The sequence below is a fragment of the Cupressus sempervirens genome, chromosome 6 (genome assembly GCF_028749045.1).
Source record: "Cupressus sempervirens isolate cs-2001-9-10 chromosome 6, ASM2874904v1, whole genome shotgun sequence".
Lineage (NCBI taxonomy): Eukaryota > Viridiplantae > Streptophyta > Pinopsida > Cupressales > Cupressaceae > Cupressus > Cupressus sempervirens.
Window position 1 is genome coordinate 250437177 of NC_143123.1, and position 16448 is coordinate 250453624.

Consider the following 16448-nt stretch of genomic DNA (forward strand, 5'->3'; position numbering starts at 1 on the left):
CTAATTTTGATCCTTAAACATATGCAATTATCTTTCAAATATTGCTTATTGTGATATGATGATTTGCCACTCTTGATATATTGCTATAGGACTAGTTCCTTTTATAGTTCCTTGTATGTATTATTTATTATAATCAAATTTCTTTTCTAGTTGTTGCTATTATTTTTTTCCTTTTCAATTTCTACAATAATGTTATAAACCCCATGTAAAACTTGTTATTTTTGTACCAATTTATGAAATCTAATTCCAATATATGAAACTCTTCAAACAACATTGAAGTTGAAATATATCACCATTTACAAATAAATTCTTAGCATAAATGACTGCTTAATTACTTGAGAGCTACCATAACTTTTTAGTATCAATTAGAGTGCCCATACACATATAAGAAACAATTAAAGATTGAGAGTAAAAACTTCTATAGAAAAATCCTTGAGCCCTGATGGTCTGTCAACGATAATCAATTCAATTAGTGTCAAAGGGTAAGATTTTTCTTTTTTTTAACTATGACTAGTGTGGATATTTTGACACTTACCGATGTCGATGATATAAGAAACTTATAGAAACATCTCTAGAAGTTGTTTTTATTTCGATGCATCCAACCGTTGAGAGTATAACTGACTCGTTCTATCATCTCGCAGTCTTTGATAGTTTGACGAAGCCCATCGTCGATTGTGTGCAATACTTGACGAAGCATCTCCTGTGGTCTTCGCAATTTTGATGTTTCGAACTAGTTGTCTGACACCACCATGTGACAATGATGACAATAATTTTTGACAGATATTTTTGTCAATACATTGACACCCATCTTGTGTGTCAAAATTGTGACTCCAGTATAGTGACAATCATTTTTGACATTTTCTAGTCGCATTTTCAATAGATGTGCATCAAAAAAGAGGTCCAAATTTACTTGTGTGTGTGTATGTGTGTGTTGATGAATTTATGTTGATATCCGTAAATATTCCATTCTAGGAATATCACTTTGAGATGATATATCTCCATTCTTGAGAGCATATTGTGTTCCATAGCAAATCCTCCCTAGCTAAGAGGAAGTCTTAAGATTATAGCTATAGTCAGATTGATTTAATTTTAAAATGCAATGTTGATATATACACTACATATATGTGTGTAGTATATATATATATATATATATAATATTATACATATATGTTATATATATAATATTATACATATATGTTATATATTATACATATGTTATATTGTGATTTATATTGTTAATATATATTAACTAACAATGATTAATCATAGAGACATGTCTCTTCACGAGACATGTCTCCTCTTATATTTATATGAGATTGGTATCTACATTTGGAAAATATCAATAACAATGGCAATATAATTACATTTTTAGAAACCAATCCATGTTACTTAACACTACTTACCTCAACATTCAAATTTGACTTTGAATTTAGAATCTGCATTAAGATTTATTACAACACCTCTTACAACATGATGAAATTAGTTGTCCCTATAAGACCACATCACTCGTAGTGGTTTCTAAACTTAGTCACAATCACCAATAATTTAAATTTGAATGAAATTTGGTTTCATTGAACAAATTAAATATAAAAAATATACACAAAACTAAAGCCATAGGTCTAATATAAGTCATGCAAAAATATTTAAGAAAATATTTTGCTTATTACAAACAATTTGTTTACCTAAAGTAAAAGATCTAACAAAGCATAAAATGTAAATCTTTTTGGTTGATGTACTATCGATGCTCCTGCATCATAAATCAAGAGTGGTAGCAATTGCTTCTTCAAATTATTGATGAAGAGATGTCAATTTGATATTTATGGGACATTGACAATGATAATAACCATTTGGTTATATTGGTATTTTATATTTTAGGTTAGTTGATTTTGTAGAGTTCTTGTGTGGATTCTTCTTTTGCTTGGTATTTTGCTAGCTATCGCCATCCAAAAACTTTTATGGTTCTATGACTCATGTGCTTATGTCTTTCTTAAACTATGTTGTTTAAATTCTCACCCACAAGAAAAAGAGCTTTGAATTTACTAATTTTTATCATTTTAAAATTCAAAACAAAAATCTCTTAAATTTGTATGTATTTTCCATTTCCTTTATAAAAATGTGATACAATCATGTACTTTTACCTTATTTCTTCACAATCTCATTGGGTTAACATTGAATGGTTGTTTGGATGAAATCTTGGTGGGCCCACATAACTAAAACAAGTAGATGGTTTGTTTGGGAAGTTGTGGGTGCTAAGTGAAAGTAGGTATTTAGAACCAAAGACCTTTGCAAACTTTTATATTAGTCTACAACCCATGAATGAGTAATGGAGCTTTATAGTGTACACATATTTTCACAAATTATAAATAGAGTTTTGGGTTTGGAAACAAGTTTTAAGGCTACATGAAAATTTAAGGTCAAATTCAAAGGGGGATTTGGACTTCAAACAAATTCCAAGACCAGAGAAAAACCTAAGGTCTACAAGCCAGTTGGTCTTTATTGTTTTGTAAGCTGGTGGTGAAAGTTATAAAAGAATGGACTTGGAACCACATCAAAAGTTGAAATCAAATATATATGGCCAATTTCTATCTCTAACTTGTTATTTTAGCCATGACCCTTTATGTTATCATATCTGAGTGTGATTTGGAGGGTGACTTAGCAAAGAGGTTTGGAGGAGGTGCATATTATTTTGGGAATCCTATATTTTTGCCATGGTTCATGTTCTATGATGACCTTTATGTCTTGTCCCAAAGTATAGTTAAGATTTCCATTTGTGTCACTGACACTAATGCATTGGCATGTGTGTCAAGTGTGTAAATACATATTTTGACACCTTAAGCATATTTATTTCATGTGACTTGCTTAATGCCACTCTATATCTTAGCTTTTCTTGTTCTCTTGTTTGTTCACTAATGTACATATCAAAACACCAAGGCATTTCAAAATTTCTTAGCATTTTTACCAATATTTTTTTTAATTCTCATTTTCTATATTTCTCATTGTTGACATCAAGGTATACATTTTATTTCAATATTTCAATCTATATTTAAAGTCTACATCCAACTTTGAACTCCACCATAATTATTGTTTCTCATTGATTAACTAATAAATTTATTCATTTTATTTTGTTTATCATTATTTTGACCATTTCTCCAATTTTATTTTATTACAATCATCAAGTAATTCATTGAGTAAAAACTTTTAAATCGACACTATTATAGTTAAAGTATCTTCGCAATCATAAATTTTTTAATTAAAAAATTGGAAAGCCTCGACAAATAGAGGATGAAATTGCTGACCCTAACTTGTAGTGAATATCTTATTAAGCTATCAATATCAAAATTGGGAGAATAAGGGATTGGCTAAATAGCATAACTTTTTTTAAAGATTAGCAAAATATTTTGTACATTAACAAGATCTTATTTAAAGCTCTACCCATCTAATAGAAACAACACCTTGGAAGAAATCCTATGATCAAGTGCATTTTAGTTGTAGTAATAATAATATAACAGTTTATCTTATATAAATATATATTTATTAGAAAAAACACTTCATCCAAATATTTACACAACATCGTATGAAATGGCTTGTACACTATTACAAAGTGATAGACAAATATGGGAGCTACAAAAAATGGTTTACTGTTATGAGAACATCATCATCAAATTTAGTTGTTGCTTCCCTTTTTCCAATAGCCATGAGCACAAAATGTTTCTTACATTTTCCTTTTATCCAATCACAGATATTGTAAACCTAATTTATTTGAACTTACCTGAGATAGTTTTTATATATTTTAACTTTCGCTTTGACTATTCAATTGTGCATCTTGGACTTATTGTATGATTGGGAAACCCTCATAGCCACGAGGATAATGGGCATGCAGACATGACCACTGGCAAACATGAGAAATGTGCAACAATAGGTCTTGAATGGAGTGAACATGAATAAGCCTCTCTTCATCATGTCTTGTCTTGAATATATTCAAATGTCCAATTCTGAGTAGTTGCCCCTTCCCTTGAAAACTACCTCAAACAGATTTAACAATTTCAATGGTACCAGGTTGAGCTTTCCAAGGCAACAAGAAGTACAATTAAACTAGATAACACAACCTTTTTCTTTCACAAGCTCATGTTCCCATTTCATGGTGATTATGATTCCTAAATCAGAATGTAATGTCTCAATCAAACATCAACAATTGAATCTATATGCAGAATTTTATTTTTATGAAAGGGGACTATGGGGCCACAATCTTTTAACTCTATTTCTTTCCATATCTAAGCTTATGTTATAGTTTCACACCAAGCAGTTTGGTTGATCTTATTCTTCTCAAATAAATTATGTACATTTTCCATCTTTAAGATGATTTTGTATAGAGTCTGAATGTCTTCATATGTGGTGAACTCTATGAGAAAAGTGTCATTATATAAAACATGTGAGTCCTCTCTTCCCACCCTTCTTTAGATCTTTTCCATCTACATGTCTTGCATTTGAACTGATGTGAACCTATTTGCAATTGTGATGCTAACAACTAGACTTTCTCTTTAATAGCTACCCCTAGGTAAGCTCTATCACCATATTTCTAGGTTGGGTTGAACAAGCATGATATAATGAGCCTTCTTTTGATTCATGTGATTAGTCTACATAGCTACCCCTAGGTAAGCTCTATCACCATGTTTCTAGGTTGGGTTGAACAAGTATGATATAATGAGCCTTCTTTTGATTCATGTGATTAGTCTACATAACAGCCTGGAATATTTCTATAGAATACTTCTTCATTTCCACATTATTATTATAACACAATTATAACTTAATGTTTACATACTCAACCATTTTATCTTTTGTAAAACCACAATTTTAAATCATTATTGATTATCCATTTTTTCAAATTGTTTATTTTGATTATGTTTATCCACATTCCCACTTCTTCCCACTTCTTGATAAAAGTGCTCCAAAACCCCCCTGAATGCATGAAAACACTATTCATAAGGCCCCATTTGGTTGCTGGAAGATGAGGGCCAAAATCGGGTTTTGGAGCTAAAAACGGGCATTTGGTTGCTTAAATTTATTATCTAGTTTTGACTTTTGTCTTCCATTTTTTGGCCAAAATTGGATGAAGTATCTTCCAAAAAAAAGGTGGAATTTGAAATCAAAACCAGGTTTTCTGTTTTATGAATGCATTTTAATAAAATTGTCGGGTCCGTGATTTTTTGCGGTTTCTTGTTGGGCGAGTTTCTCTTTGATGATGACTGTATCTTTGGGTTGGGTTTCTCTGCAATATTTCGATCCATCTCCCTTATTCCTTCACATTGTATTCCTCCAATATCTATATTTTATTACTTTTTCACTTATACATATTGATTTTTGGAGGCCTATGGTTAAAATGTGCATCCCTCACATACTTGTTGATTTGGGACCAATAATTGATTAAGTACAATCATAAGAGATTATATGTATTAATGACCAAAATTTTAAAACTGGATGATCATTATTCCTCATTATTGACGTCATTGTCCTAAGATGACCAAATACACTATGGATGATTCATTTATTTAGCAAGGATCAAAGTATTACTATCATAGATATATTTTTCATTCTTGGTTCTTGTATATCCAACTGATCATTCATTGATTACACATATTGATTTCTTGATTCCTTGGATAATTTGAATTCCCTATACTTTTATAACTTACAGTTAATTTGGGAATACATCCATTGAATTATTGAAATATTTGATTTATCTATCATTCAATAAGCCTCACAAAATTCTAAAAGATGTGTTACTCTCTTCAGGTTACCTAATTTCTTTGGTTGTCCTAATGATTTCATGACTTTGTAGCATGAATTTAAGTTGGGGGGAATCCCTCCAATCTTGTGGTTCTTGGATGGTTTCAAATTAAGCTTCATTGGTTGTTTTATTGGTTCTTTTAACAAACTTCCACATCTGATGTCTCCATAATTCAAGGTATGTGTTCTAGTGTTAATTCACATTGCTATTATATGAACACAAGAGTTTATTTATATTTATCCATTCTATCAAGTATCTATTCATAGTAATAACTCTATCCATCATTTGTAAAACCTAATAACCTACTTAATAATAGAGTTATTAAATGGATGATATTTCTTTACTATGCTTGATATGCTTGGTTTTGAGAATATGGTTACAGGTCGCTTGTTGTGGTGTAATGATCTTAGAACAAATACCAATTAATGATGCTTTTCTACATAAGCATTGCATAACACACTATGTTGGCTTTGTTCACATTGTGTGGGCTTGCTAGCTATCTGGAACATATCAGTTTTGCTTGCACTTTACTATTGGAGATCACAAGAGGATTGTGGCATAAGGTGTTTACCACCTTGAGATGAAATTTTCTTTTTCACATGAAGGAAAATATGTAGCATGGTCTATGAGATTCATGATTATTCAAAAACACATATGAAGATATGTTGAATATAGTGCCACCTACTAAACTCCTTCCTCAAGTTGTGTCTCTCTGGAGTTCTATGGACACATTGGTGACTACTATTGGTTTTCAATCCGTACTCATGTATTTGGTAATGAAGGTGTGTTACTTGCAACTTTCCATTTTCATATAATGGATATTTCCCAAGCTTCACAAGAATAGGGTTTCATATCTTTAGGAGATGTCATCTTATTCTATTAGTGTAGAGAAATATGAGAATCATCATCCTTGTGAGTAATACTCTTACCCAAGTGTCTCAGTATGCTCAAAAGCTCTCCAGCTAGTTTTCAGATTTAGTGGTTTGAGATACATAGATCAGAAATGTTTCTAGTATAGTAGTTTGTGGAGATCATTTCAAGTTCCTTATGTAATCAAGTCTCACCAATGCCTTCTATGTGGTCATGGTAAAAAATCAAGCTTTGGATGGTATCATTTTTCATCATCCATGTCAGGATTTCATTTTTTTGGTCATTCTATGCAGTTGTTGAAAAATTGAAAAAAAAATGAAAAAAAAATGAAAAAATGAAAAAAAAAAAAAAGATCCAACAATGAAAACCTTTAGGCATTGTTGGCTAGTTAATATCTGAAAATCGATTTCTAGCAAATGTCAACTGCAAAATAAATCCTTAATGGTGAAAACTATTTTACAACACCATTAAGTGATGAGTGATTGAAAATTGGCTTGCCAGCGGTCACTTGTCGTTATCAAAATTTATTTTTAAAAAATGAAAAAAAGAGGAAAAAAGAGAGAGAAGAAAATACAATAATGCATTAATTGGTGTTCTTGGTTTTTCTACTAATCATTCTTTTCAGGAACACTCATTGGTTTCAGTGGTTCTTTCATTCTTGGCACCTCCTGTTGCGCACTCTTATAGCTCTACTCCTCTTCGGTGTGGTCCTTACATCTTTGATCACCCATAGTCTGAGATTCCTATTCAGTTGAGGTGTTTTCAGTGGAATGTGCTACTTCCTATATGATCTATACTAGTTTAGTTGATGTCAATTGCAGTCACTCTCCTAGTTTTCTGGTTGCTTCTAGTGGTCTTCTCTTTGTTACTTTCAGTCAGATGGTGGTCTTTTGTGGTGTTGCAATGCCATTCTGGATGCCTTTCTTCATTCATTATTGATTGCTTCAGCACTTTTGGTGGCGACAATTGCTAAGTTACTCTATGTTCGCACCTTGGTCTCTCTACCCATGCATGTTGGTAAAACAATCGATTTTGTTTTTCCTTATTTTATCTCTTAACTTTATTTTTATTGCTTATTATATTTGATCATTATGCAACACCCTATCCTCTCCTTGTTTCCCATGGACGGTCAACCATTAAGTTGGGGGGAGGACTGCCATCCTTTTATGTTCCATCCATCATCCTTAATAATCCCATCCTACTATCCATAATATCCATTGTATAATAGCCTTTGTTTTGTCTTTCATCTCTCCTATTTCGCCCATTTAAACTTCTCTTATGAAAATTGAGATAAACTTCTCCTATATGTAACCCTTTAAAGCATGACGCTATAAAAAAAAAAATTGAAAAAGAAAAAGAAAAGACAAAAAAGAAACACCTAATGAAAAGTGGAAAGTGATATCCCGATTGAAGAAGAAACATAACAAAGCTTTTCATGTAAAGAAAAGAAAGGGATTTGTGTTCATCTATGAGTTATCATGGTTCAGGCTGGAGACAAAGCTAAAAATCATAAACCTAAAGTGCTTTTAGTTAAAACTAAAGAGCTCATGATCATAATGATTGCACGAGGACGTGCAATAAGCTAAGTTGGGGGGAATGATGAGAGCATTTTATGTCCCAAATTATACCATATTTTTTACCTTCATATAAGCCTTCACACTCATTTCAATCCCCATCTTCTATTCCATTTTCTCCTCTATGTTGCGTATGACCAAATATTTATGAGTAATATTTAATATAGTTATTATATAGAATATGTGAACAAATAGATAAAATTGTATCTATCTAACAAATTATGGTTCTTCCTATTGTCCACTATGCATCTTCCTATAGCTATTTCAGAAATACAAAGTTCCATCCACTTTGAAATGTATTGCTTGCTATTTCTTATTGGCATTCATTATTTCCTCAACAATTTAAAGCATTATTCCTTCCAAGAGTATTGACCAAGGAGTATGTTGGAAAGAACCTAATAGGAATAATTGACAACTAAAAATAAGGACAGTCAGTTTTGCATTTCCTTTTGTGAATAGATACGAATGGATCTCAAAAATCCAAGACATGGGTATTGTCTAGAACATGCCCAATTACAATACCACGAAAAGTTAGAGGCCATTTTCAAAATGTGATTTTTTTGGTTTACTATTATGGGTTTGGATTTCAATTTTCAAATTTTGTTCTATATTTTGCTACTATTACTAGCTTAACATAGAACTCCTCCAGCTTGGCTGAATTCATACGTGGACAATAGAGAATCCAATTAAGCATTGTTGCTAAGGAGATGAGATAGTCTCATGTGAAAATAAGAACCACTAAACTCCAAACAAATTCAAATATTGTTGCAAATCATTTTTGGTTGAAGACAACATTGTTGTTGCAAAACATTGGATATTATGGCATGGGCATGATTATTGTTTCCTTAATAACAAACCTATTTTTATCCACCAAAGGAGTACGTGGGTATTAGCATTATAAGTTGTCTTCTATTTTATACTAATCATTTGTGAAGATATGAGCAGCAACAATATCTTCCATATATGTCCACCATTATAACAAACCGATTTCTGATTTGTAGGCTGAAAGCAAGTTTGTACATACCCTCATATTCCCTGGTTTTTAGCAAAATAAAATCATTTTGTTTGGTGCTATATTTGTAAGCTAAATACAAATAAATATATGTGCTATGTAATATCAGAAAATGGAAAAAAAACATTTTGATCAATAATATAAACATTGCATGATTGAAATTTCTTGAGGAAGAACCATTTGATTTTCATCAATTAGCAAACTAAGGAGCAAGGGCCAACTCTGAAGAATGTTGGTGATTTCAATAGCTTACATTTGGTTTGTTTGAGTTTGTTAATAGAATAAGATTTTCCTTCATTTCAATAGTTAGTTTTCATAAATAGTTTTGCAGGCAGATTAATATCATAGCTGGGTAAGAAAGATTATCACGTTCTCAGTACAAATTTTTAATAATGACCAGCATATTCTAAATTTGCTATCATATTAAGAGATAAATCAATATAGAAAAATTAGATTCATATTAGTAAACTATTATATTAGATCAGTCATATGCCTGGTATTGGAATTGTTTCCTCTAGATTAGCTAGATTTGTGAATTATTACATTTGTTATTATTGCTATTTCTTAAAAGTTTATTTTTGTTTCTATTGTTCCTGTCGCCAGGAAGTGACAGTTCCTATCACCGGGATTTCTTTAGTTTCTCATGAATTCAATTTCATGTGTTGTAGCCACATCCATATCGCTCAATTCATAATTAACATCCCTTGATAGCATATTGCTCGGACACCTTTCACAAGCTTATGCTCTCAGATTGTCACATATAAACCAATCGAACTTCATTATAAATCATCAATTCTTTATTATCATTTTCCCCAGTGTTGGCCTATCATAACCTGATTGGGTTATTGAAAATTTTATTTATTTTTTGGGGGGGGTGTCAACTTTTTTGTACACCATCTTGGTGTACTTACCCAATTACCACCCCTATAAATGGAAAGATTAGAGAGAAAAAGAAAAAAAGCTAAATGAAAATGGATGTAGACAAACCTAAAGAACATAATTGATCTAACCTAAGATGAAAAGAAAGACCAAAAAACCAGACCTAAACTAAAATAGAGCAAGATTACATACCAGATTGCCTATCAAACCTGAACTCTTTATAGCTATGATTCTCATAATAATGCTAGTATTAGATACTATGTTTAAGATAAAGTCATTTTAGATTTGTGTTTTCTGCAAACTAAACTAAAATTAGAATTCAAAGCACTTTATACAAAGAAAATTAAACCCATGAGAAAGAGAGGCAACATAACAAAAGCATAATCCGTTTATATTGCTGATAATTTCAATACATAAGTATCTATATTATAGGGAAGATTACTGCTAACTATTAAAAAAAATGACGATACATTAAGATGCCTAGTAGAGGCACAAAAAAAACATTACATTATAAGGATAAACCCTAAATCTATAATAAGGCAATTCGACGAAGCCAAAATAAATAGGGAACCTCCAACCAAACTAAGTCTCCTCCTCTTTCTTCTAGCAAACCATTATGATATCCGTGGCTTTGTCCAAATCATCTACTTTAGACCCTAGTGGAAATATGAATGAAAATTCCTCTTGGTTGGATTTTATCGTATTAGGCAGTATAAATTCTAGATTATCAAGATCATCAAAAGACGCTTCAAGCTCAATGTAGGCCTCAAATAACTAGAGAAGCCGGGTTAGCCACTCCTTACTTTGGTCTACCACAATTTCCCTCTAGTGAAGCAAGAAATGAATACTAGCCTCCATTTTTAGCCAAGTTGAGAAAAATGAGATCTTATCCCAAATATACAAAGAAGGTCTCCTAGCAACACTAGCAAGCCTGTAGCTACCCAGAGGATGAGCCATATACACTTCAGGAAGCAAGATTTTGAGTTTCTAGTCTATACTAAGCACTGCTTCCTCCAAGCCTACTAACTCGGTAGGGTCAAAAACATCTTGACAGAGCTAAATGATCTCACCACTACCTATGTTTTCCCTAGCTAGACAACCTATAAAAGTACCAATTACAGACTTCTAGTGTGCAAGGTGTAATCATAGTTGAAAAAATTCTCGCCTGCGACCCAACTAATTGAAAACCTCGACAAATCATTTAGTGGGTTAAGGATCCTATTCCAATGTTTAGGCTTCACTAACCCCCTAAATGCCATAGTTTAGACCTCCAACAAATGAAATAGATAAATGTCAGACTCCATCTAAAATCTAAGGGAGACAAAGACAAGACAAAATGCAACAATATTTAGAGCCGAAGAGGCCCTTTAAATAACCTCCAAGTTAGAAGAAGAGTCTATAAATGCATACAAGGAAAGGCAAAATTACATTTCCCATGAGATCAAAACCTGGCGGTACATAGGCTTAACTACTCATAATTACTGTGTTACAAAATATTAAAGGTTAAAGCACTTCAAAGTTAGGTATTACCTAGAAATTAGAATACTATATTTAATGAAAAGTGCTAAAGACAATTATATTATGAGATAGAGAGTTAGTTGATAAAAATGGATCACGCCATTTAATTAAAATGGAAACTAATCATCAAGATTGTAGGATAAAATCCTCACTTTCAACTCCTTTATTTGCTAACTTTTTTGCCTTTATGTTGCCTTCACAATATATATGTTGAAATTTGATATCTACAAATAGGTCAATTAAACTGAGAACATCTTCAAGTTTAGAATTCATCACCTAGTTCAGTGTTTGATTTTTTCTAACATCATTAATAATAATTTGAGAATCTCCTTCTATAATTAGTTTTGTAATCTTATTGTTTAGACTTAATTGTAATCCTTCTCAAAAGGCTTCTAATTCTACTATATTGTTTGAGGTAATTCCTAGAGGTTTGGATCGTTTGGCTATCCACACACCTATATCTAGTCTAATAATACATCCTATTCCTACTTTCCCTGGAGGAGCTCTAGAAGCACCATCAAAATTCAATTTCATCCATCCCATTGGAGGGGCTTCCTAGTTACAATTTTTCCTAGCTATTTGATCTTTCTTCTCATATATTAATGAGGGGTTAATGAGATGAGCCCATTCTTTTTCATTAATCCATCCCATTCAGAGAAAATCCCTTAAGTTTTTGTTGTTTTCCTTAGATAGCTATTCATAACTTCAGTAATGCTTGCTTCAACCTTATTTAAAAGGGATTGCATCTTGGGTTCTAAATTACTAAAAATGTGCCTATTTCTTTCTTTCCAAATTTCCCACATTAGTATTGTGGGAGATATATTCCAAAACTTGTCATAACACTTACCCTATGCTTAGAGGGCCACCCTAATAGGTGTCTATTTAAATCCTTGGGGAGAGGTGAAGACCACAAAAGTTTATGATGAAGCTAATGTCAACATTCTTGAGTGAATGGGCAATTATAGAGAAGGTTCTCAGATGTCTCTGAATTTTCTTTATAGAGACAACATCTAAACAGTCCTTCAAATCCCATTTTTGTGAATCTATCTACTCTTAGGATTGTTTTTTGCATCACAACCCATAAGAAGATGCCTACCTTAGGAAGGTAGGCATGCTATATCCCAACATAACTTCATAGGCATGTTGACGTTTTCCCATCTCTGAGAGTTAATAATTAGATTATATCCTAGCTTAACTTTGTATAATCCATCTTTGGAAGCTCCCCATATAAGTTTATTTGCCCCATTTTTATGTTTCACCTGTCGATCCTAGAGAATGTTTTCCATATTATGTTTATCTATAAGAGATATATCTACATTCTCCATGGTTTTCCAGGCCCATGTGTCAACCCCATTAACCTTTTTAAGATATTTATAATATGATACCTTTAGACCCCATAGATTGATAAGCTCAGTAATAGAATGGCATTGCTGGTTCACGGATCAAGAGCTGACATTTACTAACATCGGATAAAGAATGATTTGGTCAAAAGGATTTTTGCAAAGCTTATTTTTCCAAGATTTATTGTGCAAACAACAATCTTTTTCTTGCAATATTAGCCTTCAATATGATATATAAAGATTTTAGGGCACTAAAATCATTATTGCAGAAAGATTAGTATCTGAAGAGAGTTATAAGAAGTGTTTTGCCAGTCAGGTGTAAAGATGGTATTCATGTTCAGTGCAGATTGTAAATGTTATGAACCAGAATATTATCAATGCAACAATCAGAACTTTTAACAAGAAAATATAAGAAAACCAGACAGATTTATCCCAGGAAAACCCTCCGGCTTGAGGGTAAAACACAGCCACACTCGAAAATAGATCCTTTTATTTAATGATCAAAACAAATTACGAACCAAGTCAGATGAATGACCTCTTCACATAGTTTGTAATCACACAACAGACATTGGAAGAATAAGAACAACTCTACAGTATAATGATCACACTTTAGTGAATCACCTGAATTACGCTCAAAGTCTACTACAGGATGATTACAAGAATAAGATGCTGATCTCTGAATCAATACACCAACACTGTATTCTCTAACCACAAAGAATGCTCTTTATGCTGAAAACAATCACTCTGCTTTTCAGAAATCACAATACATGCTGAATCATCATACAATCATACACTTGCATCAAAGAATATCTAAGACCAAGTGACTCAGGCAACACAATCACTACAATGAACTCATGCCAGTTATAAAGCTAAGCCGTTTCAAGTCTTTAGAAGAAATAAAGCAGTACGGACCACATACACCCATCAATAATAACGAAGCACAATAGCAAAATCATCCCACTTTCATTCTGAAGGAATAATATGCCATAACAATTCGTCACTGAATATAATAGAAAGCACGCTCAAATAGACTGTTGCCAGAAAACACATAACTCTCATATGAGCTTGAAGCACAATGAAGCTAGAAATGAATATGGACAGTGACAGTTATCACAGAGTGCCAATTCACTTTCAACCATCTGAGTCATCAATTGCATGGACTTCCCTAATGAAGAAATAGACACAGTGGCAAATAATCTTGATCCATTTCAATTTGAATTCTCATGGCACATGAATAATCTCATATACTAATAAAGAAGCCACTCCATAAACAAATGTTGACACACATTACCTTGCAGAGATGATCAAAGAAGATGGGACATACACGATAATCTGCAGAAAATCATAATGATCTGCAGAAACAATATCACATGGAAACAACCATTGCAGGTATGAAAAGTGTCTCCTGAAGTTACAAACATTAACAGTATATGCAGAGAGGAAGCAAACGATAAGCCATGTCACCACTTATTCAAGTACAGCCAAAAAGGGTAAGACATGTAATACAAATAGCAGTTGGAGCTGGTTTTGGTGGGAAAAACCATGTACATGATGGTCTGATATATAAATGGTTCTTCTCCCCAATTATTCAGACATCTAAATGAAGAGAATGCGGTTTCCAAATTGGAAGGCAGCTTATGGTTGAATACAATTGGCCTGATGTGTCTAATGTGTTATATGAAATTGATGAGTGCTGTGAGACGGGATTGCTGTCTGCTTACTTTGGTTTCAACAAACAAGAAATGGAACACAGAACGAAGCATTCATGATCTATCTTCAAAAATCCTGTGGGAAAGATTGATTTGTCTTGTCTTATCAGCTTCATATATAGGTATCATGATCTGTTTTCACAAAATGGAACTAGAAAAGTCATTGATGTTAGTGTTGTGATTTGCTTATTCCAACACCACATGTATGATGTAATTTTATTTGCGGCAATAATATATAAGAGCTACCAGCCCCTTGGTACCACTTATCTTAAATTAGAAAATCATTAGTTCTTTTAGCTTTTGTAAAGCACATATCAGCAATTTAGAAAATCCCAATGTACTTGATATACTATGTTTGATAAACCGCTAGGAAGTCTCTTGATTTTCACAGGATGCTTCCAGGAGACACATAGACACACAAAAAACTTTATTTGAAACCTCCAAGAAAGGAATAGGTTTTCAATACCCAACATGAGCACAAAGGGTCAGGATAGTCTTCTTTCGTAACTATGTTTTGAGTCTATTTCAACCACCAGACAGCTTGTCGAACGAAGGGTAAGACACCCATGTACAAGTTATCATAAAGCACCCATTAGGGCTGGTCATCGGATTCAAATGCCAACAGATCACAGTTTGATTTAAGTATAAATTGATTCAGCAGCTAGTAGGACTGTCGCATCAAAAATTGCACCCTATGTAATTCATCATTGCATGATTCTCCTAATGTAGCTGAAAAAAGAAAATTTTATGTCAGCCTCCAACATCCCTTCATCTGCTTGGTCACTTTCCCGTCTAGATTCTTGATCATGCAGCCTATTTGACTAAAGACGTGTGCGCTACGGGGACATCTGCACAGTGTGTATTCAACTTACACAAGTGTTTGAAATGTAACGCCTCTTGCTGCTGCCTATCGACATCGAGAATGTCGAAATCTCTTGAAACTTCATTCATTGGCTTCATTTGACCTTCTTGGACATTTTCACAGCTCTCTTGGCAATCACATAGCTTTTCCATGCTTTATTGTGCTTCTTCTTGAACTTGGGTCTTCCTCTTTGGGTTTTTGGACAGCTCTTCACAATGTCTCACCATTCATAGCATTGCAGCTTCACCACCTTTGCTGTACTCTCGCCTTTATTCCATTGAGCCCAGACTTTGTGTATTCGGAGGAGAGTTTCCTCGTCTCGTGCCATTTCATTTTGCTCTAGCATATCATATTCTCTTGCTCATACTCTTGTTATTTCGTTTATTACCATTTGTTCATCGTCTTTTGGTTATCTATCACCAACTTTTCTATCTAGCTGTTGTAGATGTCAAAATAAGTACTTGACTGACACTAGGTCTCCAATGTTGATCCTTTACCTCGTAATACAGGGCCTAGTATCAATGTGAACAAGATCCCCTTGGAATGCAACTCACAAAATACTGGCGCTAATATTGGGCCTGATCAAGGGGTTGGAACTGATGGATCCTTTACTCCCCTGGATGGTGGAGGCAACCCACCTCAACCTCCCTTGCCTAATAATCTTGTTCTCAATACCATATTGCAAAATATGGGTCAATTGCAGAAACAACGTGCTAATATGTCAACTGCGACCTATCAGAGTTCCCTGACTCTGTATTATTGTTGCTGTCTGCTCCCCGTGCAAATTCTGATCAATCACTGCCACAAGGCACTGCAGCCCCAAAATTTGACAGGTTATGAAGTGATGAGGATCCACATCTCGACATCTATTCCTTTCTCAAACTGTGCAATGATTAACATAA